Source organism: Micromys minutus (assembly GCF_963924665.1).
Source record: "Micromys minutus genome assembly, chromosome: 8".
Taxonomy (NCBI): domain Eukaryota; kingdom Metazoa; phylum Chordata; class Mammalia; order Rodentia; family Muridae; genus Micromys; species Micromys minutus.
Genome location: NC_137977.1, coordinates 39,859,664 through 39,878,969, shown reverse-complemented (window position 1 = coordinate 39,878,969; position 19,306 = coordinate 39,859,664). Strand labels below are relative to the sequence as shown.

Sequence of the window (19,306 nt, the reverse complement as noted above, 5' to 3'; positions counted from 1 at the left end):
CTCTGACAATCACTGACAAATCTTCAGAACACTCAGCATGGTGTAGTCATTTAAGACCTACACAGAGAGCTAACCTCTTCAAGGACACAACCAGATAAAACAGAGACACAGTGTGAAAACGTGTCTGTACAGTTCTGCTTTCTGTGCCAACCAAATCAACACCAATAAGTTTCAGATTTTAAAACTAATTTATTATGCTCTCAAAATACTATTGTAGCAAAAGAAAAAGATTTCATGCATCTCTAATATTATAATTCTTTGTAAGTATAAAATTATAACATAAAGTTAATATCAAATTGTATATTCAAATCTTATTTGTGACGGTAGTACTTCCCAACAGGTTTGTTACATGAAATAAAAATATATTTGCCTATTATTTGTTTTATTACAACACTAGGTTTTGTATGTGTGCATGTGTGTGTGTTCTTGTGACTATAACAATAAAAAAGAAGAGCCCTTGAATTTGAATGGGAATAAAGAGGACATAGGAGGAGCTGGAGGAAGAAAGGTGGAACTAATATAAAGTATTAATGTATGAAATTCTCAAGAAATAGAAAATTAAAACTATGTATTTATTACAAAAAGGCTAATTTGAGGTACTAAATGTTTTATACACCCTCTATAAAAAACGTATTAGAATGTGTCTTCAAGCCTCTCTGAAATTGAAATGAGTGAAGACATTTGTGATGTGATGGCTAGCCACTACATCACATGCTTCTGTTAGCACCAAGTGTCCCAGTTACTGGCTTCTGGCATTACTCCAACAGCAGTTGTCTAAGGAAAGAACAAACACTTATTTTTAAAGCTAAATCATTAACCATAATGTCAAAATTATGGACATCAATTTCCTTAATTACATACTACAAAAAATTGTCTCAAAAGATTTAGAACCCATCATCTAAAATTACTTAATATTTCTGAAACTTGATTTCAATGATTTCCCTGTACATTCCTGTGAATAAAACCCAAGAACTATCTTCCAAACTTACCACCTAAAAGAAGGGAAAACAAACAAACAAAAGCAGGAGAGAAGAGGGGTGGGGGAGAAGAGGAGAAGAAAGGAAGGAAGGTAAAAGAAAGAGAGACTACTAATCAGTTTTTATATTCTCTAAACTGGATCAGGCCCCACTAGTCCCTCGTGAGTCCTGTTAAACAGCAACTATATAAGATGACATTGTGCGACGGAAAAGAAAATGGAATGCACACATGAAGTAAGAAAAATCATATTGTTCTTTGTTGTTTGTTTTGTTCTGCTTCAGGGTGTGTCCACATAGGCCTGACTATCCTGGGACTCAATGTGTAGACCATGCTAGCTTCAAACTCACCTACCAGTCTCTTCATCCCAAAATCTGGATTAAAGGCATGTGCCACCATGCCTGGCCAAAAACAACGTGCTTAATGAGACCTTCAGTGCCATAAATTAATGGTGTGTGTGTTTGTGTTTGTGTGTGTGTGTGTCTATAAAATACTGATCCTAAAAGTAAAATACATTTCTATAGGTTATGGTCAAAATATTTCTAGAGTTAAAGCTACTATATAATAACAGGAATACCAAATCATAGTGTATTATAATCGGGTACAATTAAGGCAATTTTTAAATGAGAAACTTTACTAAACTTCCTCAGCAGCAGAAATGTTCTAAGTCTAATTAAATGAATTTTCCAGTCAACCAGGTCTGACCATTCTCAGGTAAATAGATGCCATGATGCATATAGTTCAACATGTCCCCAAAGGATTATATGTTGAAAATTGGGTCCCCAGTGTGATATTAAAAAATAATCTGATTTTTAAGAAGTCCTAGAAGAAAATCATTAGGTCACTGGGAAGAGCCCTTGAAGTGGTTTAGTTCTCAAAAGAGTTTCCCCTGCCCTCTGGTTTCCTGTCTCACCATGTGACTTCTCCATCTACAACCATAAGGACACTCAAAATGAATTCCTCACCATAACCAAGCCAATGTCCTTGAATCTCTAGAACTATGATCTAAAGCAACTTCTTTTATTGGGAGTGAGGGTAAAGTATAAATGTGTGCATGAAGTGTTGGCATGAGCATCTTTATGCATGTGTTATGCACATATGTGGGAGACAGAGGTTGTGGCTATGTTTCTCAATTGCTTTCCACCTTATCTTTTTGAGACAGTTCCTCTTTGAAACTAGTGCTCACTGATTGACTAGACCAGCTGGCCAGCAAGCTCCAGAAATCCAACAGCCTCTGCTGTTCCCTGCACTACAGTGTTGGATGTGCAACAACTACACCTGGCTCTTTTCCAAGAATTTGAGGACTATGAACTCATGTTCTTATGGTTGCACAGTGGGCACTTTGCCAACTGAGCCATTTCATCAGCACCAACTTTTCTTTATAAAAGTGCCCAACTTCAGGATTTCAGAATACTAAGAGAAAGCAGAACAATACATTAGGATGTACGTGTGTATAGGTCCACACAATGTCTTCTATATTTTTTACTTTAATTTTACCGGTAAATTTGTTTTTTATATTTATTCATGTGTATGTTTACATGTGTATGTTACATATGTGCAGACCTCTGCAGAAGCCTGAAAGGGGTGTTAAGATTTCCTGGAACTGGAGTTACAGGCAGTTTGTGAACTGACTAACATGGGTGCTGGGAACCATATGTGGGTTCACTGGCAAAAGCAACAAGTGCTCTTAACTTCTTAATTACTGAACCATCTCTCCATAAATGAGTATGTGGATATGAACAATCCTTATTAACATATCTTTACTGAAGCCCACATTTCTGAACAGTTAAAAGAACTATAAAATATCCAGTATCCTAATCATGTATTATATGTACATACAGAGAACTGCAGGTCAGACTCATACCTAAGAATTGCCTTTCTAGACAAGACAGTGAGCTAGAAGCTGTCAAAATCACTGGCTGATTCGTTTGGAAATGAAGCAGGAATATTTTATTACTCTATCAGCTAATTCTCCAGGTCCAGAATTGAACTGACAAACACTCCAACAAACCTCTTCTACCATAGAACCCTCGGAATTACAACTAATCTGGCAAGATATGCCCAGGGGTGCAATAGCAACAACAATGTTATGAGGCCAACCAGTTGCTTTCTAATGGTTCTAAGACCTGCTCCAGAAGAGAAAACTCATACCTGGTACCATAAATCTGTCTATAAACCCACGGCTGCAGAGCTCACAGGCTCCAGTGGTGAATTTATTGCTATTATCTGCTAAACAGACACAGTATCAAACTGTCCCATGACTTCATCTTAGTACAGCTCTCAAACCTCATCAGAGACGTTTCTTTGTGCAGTAGACAGTGATAAACATAACGCTCACAACTGATCCCAGTATAGAGAGTGTCAGCAGTTATTGAACCACAGATGGGAAATCTGCATCACACTCCTACTCGAGCCCCAAAGGCCATCAGGGCCATCAAGGAACAAAGTCTGGGTAACATGAATGAAGAAGCAGAGGCTGGGGAGGTAGAGTGAAAGTGTCTCTGGAACATGATGGAGACCACTACATGATGCACTCACAGCAGCTGTGGCTGCCTGACTGACACTGGAAGATCAAGGCAGTCAGCATACTGGCATAGCCTCCACTTCTACTGTGGCTGCTAGGGGAGTAAGAGTCCGTTTTCTTTAAGGGTGTAGCCCCTGGTAGGTGAACCACACCCATGAAAATATAAGCAGCACAAATTAGACTTGGTGAGTTATTTGGAGGGGGGAATGACATGAAATTGGAAAAGGATAAAGTGAATGTGGGTAAATCAAACAGAAGGGTCGGGGTGACTACTCTCTCTACTTACATGACCTGCCTTTTAGTCATTAAAAATTATTTTCTTCTGTTCATCAGGAAAGTCAAAAACATCTGATTCATGATAGTTACATTTTATCAAGTCAGTGCAAATACAGAATAAAACACTAAACCAACTCTCCAAGGAAAAATACACTTAAGGTTCTGTCCAGACTTTTTCTTTCATCACAAAAGTTTTATCAACAAATCAATTTGCAGGCTTATTTTAAAACACTTCCCAACGTTATACATGCACCTCAACTAAACTTACTTAGATGTACTTTCTCCACAACACACCAGTTTTCTTACCCTGAGAACATCATTCAGCACTTCAGCAATAGATCTGGAGTCATTTTAAACAAAATCTTGAAAGGAAATGGAAAGGAAAGGACTCACTATGAAAAGCAAAGCCAGGAGATTGCATCACCTTATTTAACCTCAACTGGAAAGAAAGGCTGACTAAATCTAACTTGTTTCTATTTTTTGTATGCTGTTTGTGGTTCACTGGAACAGCACCAAGAGTATTAATTTATTAATAGTATAGATTACAAATAAATACTAGCAAGCAGGAAATTTTGCAAATACTTAATCCAAAAACAGTAAAAAAAATCTCCTCTAATTGATGAAAATTTTCTCACTGAAAGTATTTCACCTTATGCTGGGGAGATGGTTCAGTCACACAAGCAGGAAGGGTTGAGTGCATCTATCTCCAGCATGCAAATAAAGAGCTAAATACGGCAGTAAGCATCTGTAACCCCAGGCTAAGGCAAGAGAATTTGAAATTGGAGATCAGCCTGGGCAACACAAAGAGAGAAACCTTGGCTTTAAAAAAAGAAAGAAAAAATGTATTCCAGGGCTGGAGAGATAGTTCAGGAGGTAAAGTGCTTGCTATACTAAACTTAAGCTCCACTACCTTCTTTGAACTCTAATCAGGAACTATGCCATGCACCTGTAATCCCAGCACTAGGGAGGTAGAGACAGGAAGATCCCCCAGGACTTGCTGGGCATCCATTCTAGCCAAATCCTGAGCCCCAGGTTCAGTAAGAGGTTCTATCTCAAAAAACAAAATTGAGAGCAATTAACAAAGACAATAATCTCTGGTGTGCAAACACTACAAACACACACACACACACACACACACACACACACACACACACACATATTCATTTATACTCACTCACACTTTCGTCTATAAATAAGGAATGAGAATTAAGTATCAGCAATATTTAACTCCTGGTGATTATAATGAAACCAAGCAAGGACGGGAAATGATTGTTAACAACCTAATAATGTTCGAATCTTTCTAATGGACGCAAACATCTGAAACTGAATCCAGCTGAACCTCTACATTTCATTGTCACTGTTAAAGAAGAGAACAATGCTTTACTCTTTCATTTAGAATTGAGATACTACAATTTGTTAATCTGGTGTCCTTAAAGGCACAAGTCTTCCTACCCAGCATTTCTTCCTAATAACACAATAAAAACTAAAAGATCAAGAAAATGTTATTAGAAATTTGGTAACAGTAATTTATATAGCAGTTTCTTTCTGAATGTAGGTATGATATGCTAAAAAAAACCATAAGGACAGTTACAGTTCCAAGACACACTACAAGAAGTGAAATAGTATCTTATAGACCAAAGGTCATTTAGACTCTCCAAAACTCTACAATTCAAAAGGAAAAAAAAAAGGGAAACAAAAAAACACCTCAGCTGGACATAGAAGTCTGGGCCTATAAATCCCTAAATGTAAGAGGATGAATAGGAAGGCTCAAGAACACCTGTTTAATATATCGTTAGAGTGCCTCAAAATACAAGCGAAAAGAGGGCAAGAAATAAGGCTTAGTGGTAGAACACTTGCTTACATGTGGCTGTGCATCTGCTGGATGAATGGGTTGTTTCATCTTTTTATTGGAAAGATTTGCCTTTTTAATTATGTGTGTGCATGCACATGCACACACACCTACTTTCATATGGGCACACACCTACGCACACATGGGTAAGTCCTCACTCTTATTCCCTTAAGTCAAGGTTTCTCTGAACCTGAGCTATGCTGACCATGCCTCCCACAGCACTGACTAACGTTACAGGCACATGAAGTCACACCAGTTTTTTTTTTTTTTTCCAGTTTCTAGAGGCTTTATTTTGATGTATATGACCGGACACAAGTGGGCAGGTAGCACTGGATGTACAGAAAAGGACCAGCTTGGGCCAAGCCCTCCTATCCACCACACAGAAGACCCAGGGAGCCACAGGTCTCAGGGTGTGTAGCTTCCAGGAAAGAGGAGCAGATAACAATTTCCAGAATTTAAAGTCTTACATTTCCTCCACAGAAGCAAAGGAACTTTCCCCAGGTTCTCCTTTTTCTTTATTAAAATGTAGTTTTTAAAATGAGCACGCACACAGCCAACTTATACAACTCAAAAGTTCAAAGCAGTTTGCATCTAGGGAACGTGCACTTGGCCAGATGTGAGCAAATGAGCAGCAGATACTGAACAAACCCAGGTCCCTTGACCCTAGGAGAGAATCCCCACACAACTGCACAGGCCCACAGCTGGGAGGGGCGGGGTCCCAGGCAAGGAAGTTGCTCTACTGGTCCCTTCCTCTTTAAGCAGTACCCATCCCATTTCACTCCCACCCACCTCCCGGGCTGCACACCAGATTTCTATGTGGGTATTGAGGATTCAAACTCAGGTCTTCACACTTGTGTGGCAAGCACTTTTACTTACTGAACCATCTTCCCAGCCCTCAGATTTTACTTTAAATTTTTATTTCTAGAGTAAGCTTTATTAGAATTACTTAAAAATTAGTAACATTTAAAGGCTTTTATTGTTTAAATAGACTAGTATGAAAACAAGACACAGTCTGTGACATATGTTTAAACAAATAGTAATATAAAGAATACTATGTACTACACCAAAGTTCAGTGCTTTCTGAACTCATGCCAAGTGCTCAGAACTGCACCATAAGTTCTAGGTCTTGTCATTTAAGTAAAGGAGTTGGCTATCTATAAGGTTCAACATGCTTAATCTAGGATGTGTATTTTCACGTGTCTGTTATCTTGGTACACTCAAATGCACAGCTAAGAAAGCATGTGACAGCTGTGTTCACTGATCCATACCTTTCAGGATGAAAACAAAACAAGAACATATACACAGAACACTATGCCTCATAAATCAGTGTCAGTCCCCTACAGCAAGTTCCTACTTGATTATTAAATGCGGATTTCTTTCTGCTACCTTTATACCAGCCCTCCCCAAAAAAATCTGATACAGAATGCCAAAATTTTAAGTTTTCTTGGGGAATCTTATATTATGGAGGGAATGAGGAGAGTACAAAGAAAAGGAGAGAAAGAAAAGGCAACCCAACAGAGAAGTAAGAATTAGAAAGTAAAGGGGAAAAACGGCAAAGTAGATATAAAGGTATTTACAGTGAACTATTAACAACAAATTAAGGAAGTTCAAAGACACTAAAACACAGACATTAGAACCACATCCTTGACTCTGTCATTAAGGGGGGCTGGGATAGAGTCAAATGTATAAAAAGATGGCTACCTGTAGGTGCTCTGACACCAAATTATCATGTAAAACACCCTTGATATAATCCTTGATTCGGAAGAGAGCACCTGAATACTCAGCTAAGCCCAGACTTCTTGACGGTTCCACACTGAGCATGCTAACTACACTACACTCCTGGACTTCAGTCAGGCCCAAGATCCAGGGTTAGCTACTCAGAAAACTAAAGAAAGCAGGGAGAGTGGACATGCAATGGAGAGAGGTACTTTCAGTAACTGTTAAAAATTAAATTACTACAGATTAAAAATATGGTCCTCTTCATGAGCATAAACTTACAAGAAGAAAAGCAAAAACTATTATCTAGCATCTACTGAAACTGTCAGGGGAATACACAAATGTCCCTAGTTAAGTAGTCTCTGCTCAGAAGCAGATGCGAACCCATCCAACTCCACACAGCTTTCACAAAGTTCTTGCAGTCCCCTTTTTCGCTTTCAGAAAGTCTTAAGATTTTTGAAAGCGGTAGAGAGTCTGCATACACTGTAGTAAGGACTAGGATGATGCACAGAAGTCTAAGACAGCACACTTAAAACAGAAAAAAAAGTCCAGCATTTGCCCAATCTATAACAAAACCTACAAATACATAAAATACAGTAAGAGTTTAGGAACTAGGCATATACCTCAGCTGGCAGACTGCTTGCCTAGCATGCACAAGAAACACCCTGTGTTGACAACCCAACACCGAATAAAAAAGGACAGCTAAAGAAAAGGACAGCAAGACGGCTCAGCATATAATGTGCCTTGTCATGTAGGAATGGCAACTTGAACTGTATCTCCAGAATGCACACAAAAGCTGAGAGAACTCCAGAGTGTCCTCTGACCCCCACACATATGCCTTAGCACATGCACACATACCACGATTACACACATGCATATATACATACCCCATGTACACATACCACACAAACATACATACATATATACATACACACGTGCACCAAGGTACATACATGCACACACAATATATACAGTTAAAACTTACATCTCATTACATATTTTGTATTTTTAAAAGTCAATCCATGCCAAAAATAAAAAGTTGGCACTTTAGAATGTTGTGTAAGGTGAGAGAATTAATAACAAAGTACAGTACTGTGAAGCAGTGCTCATTACTCTTTACTGCGTGCTGATTTTACTATGCTACTGTGGTATTTTGCTTAACTAAAAATAATCCCTGAAAGTCATTCCTAACGTTCACAAATAACATGTTCTCTAAATCCTATGTAAGCAATGTTAAAGCTCTCTACGGCAAAATCTCAAATATCAGAGTAGTTTTTAGAAATCTAAACCTTACAATTTACAGAATAATGCCAAAATCCAAACTTGCTACCATGCACTGTGTGTGTGTGTGTGATTTCAACTGAACTCATTATAAAACGGCTTGCTCCCATTCTGTCAGACCAAAAGTGCTGTAGGCAGTGAGGCTACTCCTGAACCAAATGAGACGCACACACCAAAAAAAAAAAAAAGTAGCATCAATTACAAAAACCCTATGCACACCTATTATTTATCATAGTATATTAATGTGTATACATTTCCTAACTATATTCCATATAGACAATCTACTATGAATATATCATTACTGAGATAAAACTATTTCTATTGAGATAAAAAGCAGAGGTACTTATAATAGGAAAGAGAAGTGAAGTCTACTACATGACTGCTAAAGTCTCCTCTTTCTTCCCAGAGGCACTCCTGTCGTTTTTGCACTTAACAGCTAAGAGAGAAAATTCAGTTTTGAGGTCAGTCTGGATTATACACCAAGACCCTACCTAAAAAAAAAAAAAAAACAAAAAAACAAATAAAAATAAAAATAAAAACGATGATTTTTGTAAATACGACCAATATAACATAAAATGAGTAACTTTTAATTAGCAAGCCTTCTTTAAGGATAATAGAGATGTATTGGTTTTTGTTATTCCCTAGTTGGTACTGTAATTTCTTCTTGATAGATTTTCCTTTAGCAAGCTTTACAAGATATCTTAAATGCTCTAGCTTTGATGCCATGCTTACCAAAAATTAAGAATGTGAAGTGAAAATGTGAAGCCAGGTCCAACGCTATGAAAAGTCACTTTGTTTAACCTGGTTCTCTAAAGATAGCTGGGTGTATGTATGTGTATATTTATTTTGGTCCTATTCTATAGAGCACACCAACCACAAACTTATGACAATGCACCCTCAGCATCCTGAGTACAAGACTACAGGTAATGAACCACCATGCCTTTCCCATGCATTTCTTCTATCGTATTCACACCTCATGACATGTCATTGGTTTTTAATGGTAAAAGATGTATGTACACAAAGAAAGGAGGAAATTAGACTTTCAACCTTGAAGCCAAGTGGAATAGCCTATAGAAACCTTAAACATACCAGTGCTCTGGTCCAATCACCACATTCAAATATAAATTAATTGGTTAACATCCTAAGAAAATGTTAACAGGGATTTGGGCTAAGAGCCAATGGTAGAAAATGTTTTCTAGGACCCTTTCTCTATTTACAAAGTCTGCAAGAACAATACACACACACACACACACACACACACACACACACACACACACACATACACACACTTTTCTTCTACCTTCTACCACAGAGGGGATAATATATGGAATAATTTTCACTCAAAGTTTGTTAATAAGCATATAGAATAAAGTTCACTTTCATATTTTATTTCTCTCATTCCAAAGTCATAAATTATTTCCCAGTCTACAAATATAACTTTTATAAATACAGTGTTAAGATAATTAGCAAAACATACAATATAATTACATTTGATCAACTAACTTTCAACAGATCAGAAACAATAACTTTAAATTGATGACATTTTAATATCTTACTAACAATAAGCATATACAGAATCTTAATTATATTAAGATATTTTTGCCATAATATACCTTGACATTCACATGCTAGAAAAGAACTCAGAAAAAATCTACAATTTGCCTGAATGAAAATTAGTATCAAAAAGATTCCATGTCTTGAAGATTTATGAAATATTCCAGGAATAGTTTTCAGGTCCCAGAAATAAATATAAGATAATCATTTATAAAACTTTGCACCCACAAATGCCACCTAACCAACACCTAATACCTAGCAGTTACACTTGAAATTGAGTGTTAGGTGATCCCTGAAGACAGTTTTGTTACAAGGACTCATAATCATGTTTGCAAGACATAAGACATACATATGACTAGTGGGGCAGGACCAATGTTCTTGCTTCTAGCATTATATTTCCAAACATATTTGCCTGCAATGTGAAAGTACAGTATTCACTGCTAGAATAAGGATAAATAAAAAATAAATATGACACAAACAGTATAAAGAAAAAAGCATTTCACTTCCTTTTTCACAAAGGAAATTCTGAACATAATTTTAACTCTAAATATATCACATTCTAATACACTGTCTAGTACTCTTGCAAAAACAAAGCTAAAAAAATACAACACAATAATGTCAAAATATTGAGAAACCTATTACTTCTATAAAATACATTTATACCAAAGGTATCACATGGCAAATTTTAACTGAAAACTTCAGAGGTCTCATGAGTGAAGTCCTTGTGTAAGCATGAGGCCCCGAGCTCAGATACCCAGTACTGTTCAGACCCTCATGAAAAACTGCTGGGCACTGCAGCAGCACATGCCTGCAATCCCAGCACAGGGTGGGGGTGAAGGAAACATGACAGACAGACTCCAGGGGCTCCTCACCAGCCAATCTAGCTAAAATAGCAAGCTCCATGTCCACTGAGAGATATTACCTCAGTGAAGAAAGAGGAAGATACCTGAGGTTTAACTCTGGCCTCTACAAGTAAGTACCCTCAGGCAAATGCACTCAGACACACAAACACAAATGAAACATGCATACAAATAAACACATACACACGACCAATCCAGTCAAAACTGTAAGATAATCTCAACGTATTCAATTTTAAAAATTAAAAAAATATATATGTGTAATTTCAAAGTATTACACCATGAAAACCTAAGCTGGCAGAAAACATCCCTCAATAGAAATCTATTCTCTTTACTCAATAAATAAATAAATAAATAATAGATAGATATAGATAGATAGATAGATAGACAGACAGACAGATAGACAGATAGAATTAAATAAGTTTTTTTCTGATGAGGTAATGCAGATATAATTGAAAATTCCAATACAGAAAAATACTAAAAGCAGAAAAGTAAAAATAATTCTAAATAATGTCACAAATAACTGTCATTAACATGTTCTCTTGGAAGATAAATAATACAAATATATTTATGCACAGCATACATTTCTATGCCTTCCCTTTACATATACTGAAGACAGGAAATGTCTACGATAACTTTCTTCAAAATGGGAATATGCAAGTGGCTGTACTCATTCTGCTTTGCATCTTCACTGAAGCAGGTCAAGCCTGAGATTATTCAGTGAATGTATGACACACAGGTGTGCACCTCAGTGTTCTGTTACTGCTGCTATTTAAGGGAAAATGAAAACTCTGTTACTAAAAAACCCCTCTGGCTGAATGCCTCCAAAGACAAAGAGCACAGTACCTGTCCTAGAAAAGCTTGGCTAACTGATCTACAGTCCAGTCAGAACCAAAATCTGCACTGTAGACTAGACGACTTTTATGGCCTCCCACCTGTTGGTCAGAGGTGTATGATCCTAGTAATTCGGGTATCAGAGCTCTGCTAATCAAGTACATGACATCAGTGTTTACTCAATCTTCCCACGCCTCTGGACCGCACCATCACTGCTTCTCCGTTCTCAAATTTGGTAAGAAACCACCCTTTTCTCCTGTTATTGAAACTCCACAATTCAAGTTTGCCTGACAATTTCTTTCCTCAGAGCGCTTACTCTCCTACCTGGTGTGAGGAACAGAGTAGTCTACCGAGGTCAAAGGTGTAGGCGGTATTTTCACCAAGAACCACAGAGCAACAATTTGGTCAATAATTAAATAAAATTATTCATGCAATTTTTATTTAAAATTAGAATAGCTTCAAGAGTGTCATGTAAAAACATAATCTTACTACTTAGATAACCTATTTAGAAACTCAAAGTTAGCCAATTTAAAAACTATCAGTATTTTTAGTGTTGAAAAATATTCAGACATGAGCATGTTTAAGATAGTGGCATGGAAGCTTTCTAACCTTTCCCCCATCACATACGGACAGGAATGTGGGGTTCAAATGCATTTACGCATGCACTATTTAGTTCACTCTCAAACAAGTAGATATAATGGTCACTGCTGAGTGTGCCTCTAATTTTCACCTCACCCATTCCTCCTTCTCATGCTATTTTCAAAATATCCTCACTCCACTATGCATTCTCAGGACAGATAGACCCTGACTAGACAACAAACCTAACTCTAGTTCCCTTCTACCAACTGGACAAAACAGGCACCACATAAGTCTGAAGAAGAAAATATGAAGGAAAAAATAAGCTGCTGGGCAACGCTAAGATTTTATTTGGGAGGGAGGGGCAAATTGAGGGAAGGCAGACAAGCATGTGGGACTCCTTCCTCACCAATACATGTCTACAATGTGATCTAATAGCCTAAGGATGAACTGAGTGCAGACAACACAGCCAGCAAAGACACAGAAAAGCAAACTGCTCAAGCCTTAGCCTTGCGCCCTCCCTGCATTCAATTGTTGCACGTGAGTGCATTGTATTTCAGCCGTCTCAAGTGTGGACCCCACATAAGTAGCATCTTTACCAACCTGAACCTTGTTATGTTTTCAACTGCAAGTTCTCCTTTCCAGCTTGAGCTAAGTTAGGCAGATCAGCACAGCAATCTTAAGCTATCAGACCAGCATGCTTTGCACCATGTTCAAGTGTTCCTGATACACATCAAGGGAGTGGTATTTTTACTTTCTAAGAACAGCCTCAGCTACCAATTCACCCCAGCGGTCCCTACTTAACTTGAGGAGCTACTGAAATGATGAGGAACTACTCCAATGCTGATGGTGTATAAAAGCAGAAAAACAGCACAGAAAATCTGGTCAAGGGCTGCAGTGCAAACTATGAGACTAACAATCTCTTCACTAAATATTTAAACAATGTACCCTGAAGTAACCTTCTGGTAGGGTCAGGCATACCAGAATTTCCTTACTGTTTTAAAAGAAGATGCCACCTGGCTGAGTGGCTCAAGCCTATAATCCTGGCACTTGGAAAGATGACAGGAAGATTTAATGTTCAAGATCAGCCTGTGCTACATAATAAATTCCAAGCTAACCTTCACTATGGAGTAAAATCAACACTAAACACCAAATCAATCAGTCATTAAGAGATACTATTAAGTAAGTCTCAAAGGGGGTGCAACTAGGAGATTAGAGTAGTAGATCCCTTTTAGTTTATTTATCAACAGTTGTAAGTTAGCTTTAAAGAGATTTTTTTTTCTTAATCTACAGAACAACAAGACGCCACAAACCCTAAATAATTTAGTGCATCTAAAATACAAGGTCCATTTGCAGGGCAATCTTGCAGTGCAGAGCTAAGCTTTCTTCATACAGGAGAGAGTTCCACATTATTTTTCTAACAGAAGCCAAGCCCACGGTGCGTCACCTGCCAGCTTCTGTTTCTCCCATGTAAAAAGGCACCCACAACACGTAAGCAGCCTTACTCTGGGGTCTTTACATTATTGTATGGGATTAAAATCATTTCATTGTCCCCACATTTCAACCGTAATTAGTTTTGCTACACTCTTCTTTCCAAAGTAGCAAAATGGCTCTCATACAAACATGTTTCTGGCCTCAGAATTTGCTGAACAAGGTTTTACTGCAATATGTGATTACAAAATCAGTGTAACTGTCACTGATGGTTTGTAGAGCACAAACACAAATGATTCTTGGTAGGAACAACTGGTAGGAATGAAAGTTCAAGAGGAAAGTAGAGAGTAGCTTTCTACCATGCCGTGTAGCGTGGGCTCTGTAAATTCAACAGGGAAAAGAAAGAGTACCATTTAAGCTCATGAGTGGGTTGAAGCAGAGGTCACTTAAGAGGCATTCTCCTATAATGAGTCTTCCCAAGAGTCTCTGGTTATTCTACACACCAATCAGCCCTAACAGCTGATACGCATCAGCACTTTGTGGAATGAGGATGTCTGTGGCATCGTACCTCCTCACTTTGACATCCATTCGCTCCATCTAGATGAGGAGCATAAGGACGGGTCAACCTCAACCCTCAACCCTTCTCCTCTCCCCCACTACACGCGACAGCACATGCATCATACATACCGAATGGAGCTGTAAGCTAAAGAAAGTACTTCTAGGCAATTCAGAATTGTCTAAATGCATCCAAAAAATGTCAAAACTGACCTTGCTGTACTAGAAGAAAGAAAAGAATTAGCATAACTCATGTGGATTTTTGCCTTAAACTACAGAAAGTTATAAAAATAAAGGAGACAAGATTCAGCCACAAATGTTATAAACTTAATTATAACTAGGTTATACATAGTAAAGAAAATAGCCAAAAGTATTTTTTTACTAAAAATACATTAATATTTCATTGTTAAAAATGCTAAGGTGATAAACAGGAAATGGATGGAGAAAATATAATAACTTACAGTCTAAGAACATAATCAGTATGTGCTAACCCCAGGCTCCATAATATAAAGGAACTTCAGACACAGCTTCTAAATTTCGACTTGAGAAGGGCGTAGGAAAACATGTCTAACAGCGAGTATCTAAAAATAATCTCCACACACCTCTCTCCTTCACTATTTTCTAGGCAAGAGCTCTACCACTGAGCTACAACCCTGGGCCTTATTACATGATTTTTGAACAAATCTCCAGGCCAAAGTCATATCACATTAACAAATGGTGCATAGTTAATTCCAAAAAGAAGATACCAATTATGATTCTGTTTGTGGTTCAACACAAAGGGAATGCTTGTCACTGAAGGTGTTTGCTGGGCCTATAGATTCCTTACAACTAGAAAAAAACACATATCCCCAAACTCCCATGAACAAAGAATGTGCCAACCTCTTAAAGAGCCAACACTGGAACATACTAACAGTATCAAATAACACTACTAAATGCCAACTGCTTGACTAAAGACAAAAGAAATATGAAAGCTGAAGAAAAAAGAACAATACTGGTGACTATGAAGTCAGGAAAAAAAACAACTCAAATACATATTATTATTCCCAAGATATATTTTAACAGCTTGCTTAAAATCACTTAAGACTGCTTTGCTCTTAAAATGGAAGCCCCATCATTCAACTGAATTTCCCCCAGTTCAGTTCAAAGTGGTTTTACACAAACTAGACTTAAAAGTAAATTGTAGCCAGTTTTGTTTTGTAGAGAGAGGTTTCAAGACAATACACACTTGGTTACAATCTAAATCTTTTTTTAATATTAAGAGGGAAATTCGAAGGAGAGAAAAAAAACTTCACTGTAACATGATTCAGGATTTCACAAGCACTCAATAATTCAATGGCATTAGGGTGCTAGTTTTCTAAGCAGTACTCTGATAGTGATTTATAGAGGATTAAATTATTTTACAGTCAACTGATACTTAAGATGACTAAAAAGCCCATATATGTTTACCTATAACTAGCTACTCTAATTTTACCATCTTCCTATTAATTTTCTTGCTGTGTAGATTTTTTCACATTATACTTTATCCATAGCAAATCTCACCTTCAAATGTATTTACAGTAACAGATTATGCAATAGCCTGCATTTTGTCGTGTTGTTTAATATTTCAGTACTCCCTCTCCCTCTATCTGTATATACTGTTTTAGGATTCCCTTTGTAATTAAATCAGTACATGGTCTACCGGAGATGGGGGTGGGGGAGACTGAACCAAAAACTATAGTAAAGATGTTTGTTCCCAACAGGAAAAAAAAAGTTACAGGAAGGATCAGAGAGACCAGAGAAATAATTGGAGAGCTTCCCATTTCTCCCTAGTCAGTTTTACAGTCCTGATTTATTTCATGTAAAACCAATTACCAGACTGCCAGGCACACCCATAATCAAATGTAAGTAAAGAAAAATTACAAAGCCCTGTACAAATGATTTTCCACTGTATACATGTTTTCCCCCAGTAGTAATACATGATAGCCAACTAACTATGGGGTTATACTTTAAAGTGCCATTTTTATTTGCCCACCTCTTTTCAGTACAGAAGAGATATATTTGAACCCTCACACCTCAAACTGACTCACTTCAATGCAAGGCCTACTTGAACCTTCAGGGCCTGCTCCCCACCTACTCAGCCTCCACAGCAGCTGTGCATCCAGCTCCACAGGTGCTCTAACACCTAGACAGGGCTCAGCCAGCTCCCTTCACTTAGGAGTACTGTCCCCAGCCCCTGCACCTATAAAAATATTTAAGGCCCAAACACAGTGTCACAGCTCCACGCTCATTCATAACTCCCTTCAAATTAGTATCTTTCACATACACCCCATACTTCCATCCACCTCTAATAAAACCTACAGGAAGCTTGTGTTGCAATGATTTGTGTGCATGCCTGCTTCTCCCTTGAAGGTAGCTACACAGTCTCACTCACCTTCCTAATTCTACCTGTTTTTCTAGTAACATCAAGAGGTAGAGGTATAAGTTCATTAAATTATCCCTTGATTCTAGACACAGTCCTTTATTTTGAAAACAGTAACAAATGGCCCTTCTGTTAAAAACATTCGGGTTGTACATTATTAACATTTCCAAATCTAATAATGAAAATGTCAATAATTATAATTCATTAATTTTTAAGCTGACAAATTGGGAGGAGCAGTCGTGGAGTACAATAAATTATCGATAATCGTTTCTCAAGAGCCTCCATAACCTCAAAAAAGTCTCATCTACATCTAAAATATTAAAAGTGAGGTGGCATTCTAGTTGGCTATCCTAACACTCAAGCGACCACAGAGGGAGGATAAAGAATTCAAGTCCAACTTAGGTTATGTAGTCAGACCCTGCCTCTAAATTTCAAAATGGGTAAGTAAACAAATAATAAAAATAAACAACTTTCTGTCCCTAAGCGCTATATGAATTCCTTCTACCTGCTGCATACATATCCAGAATGCAAGCTCACTGAAAGTAAAGCTATCTACTACAGCTTCTAGTAAGAATGTACGTGAAAGGCACTCAGTGTACTTGATAACACCTTTCTTCCCGAGCCTATAAATATAATAATCTCTATGCAGCTAGAAAAGTTAAAATACAAAAATTAACAGTTTGTTAGGTCAGAATCACAGTGGAAGCAAAGCTAGGTAACCATTATAAAACACCGTAAGCACATCTCAAAAATAAGCAACTAAGAATGTAACAAAGCATTTGATTTTTGCCCTAGAATATAGTTTCTAATATCAGTCTCACATCTAATTTTAATCATCCTTACACAACTTTGTATTTTTTTTTTCTTCCACGCTGTTTACAGAAAAAGCCTGTATTCAAAGAAATGTAATTTAAAAATAAAAAATGTATTCCACTTTTATAGTTCGGTATCTCTCTACCTGTGACCAAATGTCAAGTATAATCACAAGAAGTAATTGCAAGAACAAAAACAGTTTCTTTTCGTAAATCTATTAAAGGTATTTTGTCTTCTAACATTAAATGCGTGTGGAACACAATGCTCAAAGGGGGCACTGACCTAAACCTGGGTACTCATCACGACCGAGTAAAAACTCATCCCCAGCCTGTAGCAACAGCAGCTTGCTACCAGACTTCTCCCTCACCCCTTAACTTTCTGTCCTGAAACAAGAGGTGGGCGAGCAGGAGTGATCGTGGAGGGCACAGGCCTCACTCCCCCGACCCGAGCAGCACACAGGCTCTCCATCACCACCCTGCACCCAAGAAATGTGGTGCCACCTCCCCCGCGAGCCGGAAAACACACCAGCCGGACCCCAGAGCCCCACGGCAGGCACGCCGCCGCCTTCCCCGCACGGCTCCGCCAAGTTCCGAGTCGGCGGAAGGCTGGGCACACCGGCACGACGCCGCCGCCCCGGCTCAGGGAAGTTGCTCCCCGCCGCCCCGGAGCTCGGGCAGTCGCGCGGCCGCCGGGCCCCTCCCCGACCCGGGCCGCAGCCCCCGCGCCGCCCGCCCTCCTGGCCTCGCCCGCCGCCCGCGCCCCTGGCCAGCCCGCGGGCCTCCGCCGACCGGAATTTACCTCAGAGGCGCGGCCGCGGGCAGCGGGCTCGGCCCGGCGCGCGCGTCCGCCCGTCAGCGCCGGCACATCCCCGCCGCCGGCGGCCGCAGGAGAGGAACGAGGCCGGGGAAGAAAGGCGCGAGCGAGGGAAGGACGGGCCCGAATCTACTGGCTCCGCGCGTCGCCGCCGCCGGCGCCTCCTAGTGCCGCCGCGGAGCGCGGGGTCGCCGTCCGGGCCGCGGCTGTGGCCACCGATGCAATCGGGAATGAATGCACGGCGGCGCCTCGCTTATCCGGAGGTCAAACATCCTTCGGCCTCGAGCATCCGGAGCGGCACCGGACCCGGAAGTGAACACATGAGAGGAGGAAAAAAAAAAAACGAAAGAAAAGAGGGGGTGAAAAAAAAGAAAGAGGAAAGCGTCTAGTCTCTCCGGCGGCGGAGGCCCCCAAGCAGCCCGCATCAGCGAAAAGAGCCGAGCGGAGCCGAAGATGACACCGGCCGATTCGGATTGGTCGGCTCGCCGGCCGGAAAGGAAGCCACGCGCTCATTGGCTGGCTGGAGCCAGAAAGTCTAAGTCTCGCCCCATCCCGCCTTCGCACGAGCAGCCCGCGAGAGGGAGCGGTTGTAGGTCCCTGGTGGCTTCCAGCCGAGGCCGTGGGAGGCAGGCTGAGCGAGGTTTGCAGAGAACTGAGAGAGCTTTGGAAATGCTGCAAAGAATCAGGGGGACGGAGCCGTCAGGGCACCGTTGTTCAGCTAGGCTGCCAAGACATTCTTGATCAGCATCTAATCAGGACCTGGTTGAAACACCCTCCCCCCGCCTTATTCTGACCCTTCCTCATCCCCCTCCCCAAGTGCTATACCAGGATTCCAGGATGCTTAGAAATAGCCC

The 19,306-nt window shown here is 39.5% G+C and overlaps 1 protein-coding gene across 10 annotated transcripts in view; it reads right to left on the bottom strand.

The window, feature by feature from the left end:
• Positions 1-18,857, bottom strand: part of CSNK1G3 (casein kinase 1 gamma 3) — an 87,789-nt gene extending 68,932 nt beyond the window's left edge. For all 10 annotated transcript variants that reach the window (XM_080920426.1, XM_080920433.1, XM_080920432.1 and 7 more), the window contains exon 1: positions 18,438-18,857. The gene's annotated coding sequence lies outside the window, so the exon portion shown is untranslated. The remainder of the gene's footprint in view (positions 1-18,437) is intronic.
• Between the last annotated feature and the right edge of the window lie 449 nt (positions 18,858-19,306).